The following is a 5494-nucleotide window of genomic DNA, read 5'->3' as shown; positions in this document are numbered from 1 at the left end:
TGAACGAGTTCGCTTTCACCGAAACGCAGCTCTAACTTCGCCTTTAAGGTTGTATGACCCGTAAGATCTCTGCCAAAAGTTTAAGAAACGTAACATAAAGCTAATTAACATATTTAAGAAGATATTCTTTACTGGAAAGTAATATTTATATTAATATTTTATTAAAATAACGGTTGCCTGTGTTTTTAAGAGCTATAGAGACATTTTTATGCATATTTTCTCGTATGCAAACTTTCACTTTTAATGATTTTTAGAAAGACTGTACCTGACTTGCAACTGACACAAACGAAAATCTGAAAGTGTGAAAATCTTTAAAAAGTAACAAAACATAGTAATTACTGTTTAAAAATACTAATGAAATTATATTACGTTATTTATTTACGTCATTTATTAATAAATTAAATACAATAGCTCTCATAAAAAAGTATTTTGATCGCGACAACGTCGCATTTTCTGTAAGTTGGTAGCATTGATCTTACTTGACATCAGCTGCGTGAACGCGAAGTGTGTGCTCTGAGCACGTGTAATATACAGACGCAACGTTTGAGGTTAGTTTTTAGTTTTCGCTTGCGCTACGAAAATGCCAAAAGTAAAACGTTACATGTGCCATGGAATTGTTACAATCATCTGGTGTGGTTTCGACTCGTGTCTTCAAACGTTTCCCAGTATTTGTCTATGCTAACCGTTGATTGTACACTTTTTCAGTGACAACTTTTCCTTTCCACATGTAACGTTTTACTTTCGGCATTTTCGTAGCGCAAGCGAAAACTAACCTCAAACGATGCGTCTGTATATTACACGTGCTCAGAGCACACTTTCGATACACAGGAGGCTCTATTGGAAAAAGTAACGGACCTCTGTAGTATTTGTTATCCTTTACGGAGAGTGACGGAGAGAGAGGTTCTAATGTGACGTCATAGTGCGCTGTTGCCGGATCTCTGTACTTACGAGTTCAGTGAGACCAAGCGAGACTGTTCTCTGTTTGGTTTTTATTCAATATTTCAGAAAATATCCTCGAAGTCATAATTTTTTTGGTTCTAATTTGTTTGTAAGATGTTTATTAATATTTCTGCAAAGTTTTAAAAGGATGCCATATTTTCTTCGATATTAATTTCTTAAATGAAGTTGAAAAAACAGTGAAACTTGATGAATTCCCATAAGAGCCCATGTTAAATTCAAATTGTTATAACTTTTGAACGGGTCTCGCAAACTTGTTCAAACTTGGCACAATGCTTTATTATTATAATACTCATCACCTGACAAAGTTTGAAGAATTTGGCATTTTTTCTTCTAAGGGGTCATACAACCTTAATTCCGCGTAAGAGAGGGATTCGATCCCGTCGGCGAATGAATCGAGTAATGAACACGCTTTCCCCTGCAAGCTCGACGCCAAAACGACCGCTTTTTCTGCCTCGCTCCATTTATTCGCAACGGCAATAAACGTGAATTGTGAAAGAAACTCGCGTAACGGCGCCGTCCCGTCGTACGTATCGGGCTTTAACTTTATTCCGCAAGAAATTCTATCTCCGGATGCGTCTACACCCGCGCCCGTCACTCGCACCGCGCCGCTCACGTTTTCGACCAAAGGAAAATTATTGGAGGGACTTTTAGCTCTGCAATCCTTTCCTCGATTTAACGAAGCTGATGGTCATCGCGCTGCTGTATAATTGACGCGAACTCGGCTTCCCTTTGCATGCATGCGCTCCGCACGCATCTCGCGGATCTCCCGCATGACCGCCTGCAGTGTCACCACTTCCGCCGTCATCTCCGCAGCGTCCGACTGTGGAGTCGCTACCCTGAGCTGTTTCCTTGTAAGAGCGGTCGAGGCCATTTCGATTTAAAAGCGCAGCTCGTCCTTTCGATCCCGGACCCCCAAAATGTTGCGCTCGCCGCGTCGCTCGTTCACACACTTAACTCTCACACGCTCGCACTCTGGACGCTCGCGGAAATAAGGAAACACTGCGGTTATAAAAAAAACAATCTCAATCTTTATTACAACGTCGCGATACAGAAGAGCGTGGACATACGTCCGAACGGTCCAGCAGCTCAAGACAAAATCCATCAGCTGTTTCATTTAATCAATAAATCAATATCTGGCTCGTTACTAAGAACAGGCGTTTCGCATCTTAAGGGGATCCTATAGCGAAGGCCGAACTTCCTCGACGTCGGTAATGTCAACATTTCTAATCCTGTTTTCTATGTTATATATCTATATCTGTCCTTGTCTAACGAGAGGCATCTGTCTCTGTTCGATTGCTGCGCCATCTCTCGCTACACGCAATACTGCTTATCCTATCAACCTGAATGTGCTTTTGCTTAATAAAACTTCATTTTACAAAATCTTTTTTTCTAGACGTTGAATCTTAGTTTTACTTACACGATATTGTTCCTACATGTTGTCCCTACGTCGCCTTGGTGTCATTTTATATATATAAACTGCAGTAATTTTGTTATTGTCGTCAGATGACAGTTGTATGTGCCCAAATTAGTAAAATTTTTAATTTTTTTTCGTTCCCGATATGAAATCGTATAACGCGATGTAGATTTTTGTGCGTACTTTAATTCTAGACCAAAAACTTGCAATTCTGTAAAGCCAATTCAAAGATTCCTTAAAATGAAAAAATGTCGGTAACTACCGCCACTATAGGATCCCCTTAACGGAAAGACTTTCCGTTGCACGCTTCAGCTCGGTGTCAGAAAAGTATACCGGGCGGTATGCACGCAACTTTTTTTAATTCTTAAATTACACAATTTACTAAAGATGTATCATTTTCAGTTTTTATATCTTAAATACGTTTAATAAGTAAAAAGTACGTTAAAATACTTTATTGATACTTTATTACTAACAAATTTTAAAAAGATATAATATTTTACTTATTTTATTAAAAAATGTGCATGTACATAACAAACACGTAAATTTAGTAAAAATTTATTTAATTTTGAAATATTTTAGAGATATTACATTATCACAATTGTTTTTGTTACTATAAAATGTGTCACGATAAACCGAAGTTCTTATATTAAACGCTTGCGAGTGACTGGTCAGTTCTATCTGGTACTGCACAGAAAAATAAGAAGTGTTCAATTAACACTGATATACTTGTATATACGCAAGAATATATAATCTTGAAATGAGATTAGGATATAGTTCCGAATGACCCCTGCTCCCGATTGTCCTAAAACTTTACACATAAGTTGTTTTCAATGTGAGAAATAAAGTACGCGTGGTCCCAACTTCGGAAAATTGAAAAATAGTTATTTGTGTAACAAGTGCGGGAAGTATAATTTGCTAAACATGACATGATAGTTCTCAAATACTTTGGAAATTTGTATTCAACATATTATTAAAAGAAATAAACAAATATTTACTTTTTAAAAATTTTAAACAAATAAATTAAAATAAAAAATATTAATTTTTTCCTTCAATTTTCTCAAACAATCCGTTTTGCTCCTTATTTTCGAATATATTTTCCGAAAAATATCAATTTTATTTACATTAAATTTACAAAATTGATAATAAAACCACAAAAAATGTCATATTAAATCGAAAAATTGACATTTTAAAAATTTCATAACTCGGAAACTACTTCTATTCCAAAAATGAAATTTTCAGGGTTGTTTAAGGATATAATGAAGTATATTCCCTGAAAATTTCAAAGGATTTCGAGTTGAAAGAAAAAAGTTTTGGCTATCTGAAAATGGCGATTTTTCGAAAATCGATCGGCTTTAGATAACCATAACTTAACGAAATAGAAGCAATCAAGTAAAAAATGGGTAGATTTCTTCAGAGTATACCTGAACAAAAAATATCAGCTGCTGATCAACCCTCTACTTCGAAAACTGTAGATATGACAGCATTTCAAAAATAGGTAAAATTTCTCTAAAACAGTGGTTTAGTTAGCAGCTCGCCGTGAAGCCGGACTTGAGTGTAAACCAATGACCAATTTTTTCCTTAAAAGTAGAGGGTTTACAGAAAAGAATGCGGCCTCAAACGAGTCTCTAAGTTATATAGAAGCTGAGATATAAATTTTTGAAAATGACTGAAAAATCGACTTTTTTCAAAATTAATAAAATTCTTCAGCGGCCGGATTTGATCGAATCTGGCTCAAATTTTCAGAATCATCTCCTTTTCTAGTGTACTTTCGAGGAAAAAATCGGCATCAAAATCGGTGACCCACCCCCGCAACTTTTGGTCGAAAAGTAATGGATCTGCCCATATATATATATATATGTCTATACACTATAACTTCTTATATGTAAATATCATAATATGTATCTCTGCTCATGTACGGTAAAAATGAATAAAATTTTTATGGTATGTACATTTCTATGACATCGAGAATTGCAATTACGGTTTTTTAAGATTTTCTAGTTATATATTTTTTTCAATTTTTTAATGATTTATTTAAACAATATGAAGTACAAAAATGGGACAAAATTCGGAGGCGATTTTCACGCTTTTTCTGTCCCCAAATAATACCTGTTGTTTATAAATAATTTCTGAGATTAGCTCTACACTGTTTAAATCAAGAAAACAAAGTTATACATATAATAGCTATCTATCATACATCTTTAACCGCGCGCTGGAGACAAAGCGCCTTTGCCATATGTTGATTACATTTCCCTTTTATTTTCAGAACGCGGCGGACAGACACGAGGCGGATCGGCTCCGGAACGAGTGGCCGTCGCGACTTATTTAATTGGTGAATACAATGTATTAACTTTGCATTTAATATTTATTACAGTACCTATCACGAGAAGTATAGATTCGGCGTTCGGATATTGATAATCCGTTCGGACGAGTACATTTCGTCTTGTTCGGCCGAAGATCTATCCCGTGAGAAACCTTTAATTTATTGTTATCTTACATACCTACATACATTTCGTTGCGTTGATTTTTATTTGTAAAATATCGCTGATGTCGAACGTGCTATAATTTTTTCTCTTATTTCTCTGCTGTCGCAATATGATTATAAGTACGTGTGATTAATTTCGAGAGTATCATAGAAAGTATAGCATCAGAGGTGCGCGATTATTGTATTCTGATGATTGCTTGTAATTGCGTTTTGTAATTGTGGCGGTCCACGCCACCAATGATACATCTCTGCGCGATGCCTGCAATACCGGCAGTTCGCAGCAACGTCGCTAGGCGTCGCATCGCCGGGGCAGCTTCGCGAGTTCTAAGTTTTGCACCGACGAGTATAAAGGGAGACCCCCTACGGGCTCGAGCGATTCTTCCCGGCGCAAGTCGCCTAAGGCACAGAGCGCCCGGACGCTGAAGCCTACCCAAGCGCTAGCCACTCTCTCGGCGCAAGACGCCTGCTCACGGCGCCGCGCCGGTCGCCTTTACAGCGCGAGTCGCTTCCTCGGCGCCGGTCGCCTTTATAGCGCGAGTCGCTTTCTCGGCGCCGGTCGCCTTTACAGCGCAAGTCGCTCTCTCGGCGCCGCGGCGCCGGTCGCCTTTACAGCGCGAGTCGCTTCCTCGGCGCCGGTC

General features: G+C 37.9%; 1 long non-coding RNA gene across 1 annotated transcript in view; it reads left to right on the top strand.

The window, feature by feature from the left end:
• The first annotated feature begins 2908 nt into the window (after positions 1–2908).
• Positions 2909–5494, top strand: part of LOC112460619 — a 4178-nt gene continuing 1592 nt past the window's right edge. Inside the window, exon 1 of the long non-coding RNA XR_003041458.1 lies at positions 2909–4703. This is a non-coding gene — a long non-coding RNA (uncharacterized LOC112460619). The remainder of the gene's footprint in view (positions 4704–5494) is intronic.

This window comes from Temnothorax curvispinosus, unplaced genomic scaffold, assembly GCF_003070985.1.
Source record: "Temnothorax curvispinosus isolate PA1 unplaced genomic scaffold, ASM307098v1 QBEX01010675.1, whole genome shotgun sequence".
Taxonomy (NCBI): domain Eukaryota; kingdom Metazoa; phylum Arthropoda; class Insecta; order Hymenoptera; family Formicidae; genus Temnothorax; species Temnothorax curvispinosus.
Note: the sequence above shows the minus strand (reverse complement) of the source record. Positions and strands in the feature narration are given on the sequence as shown.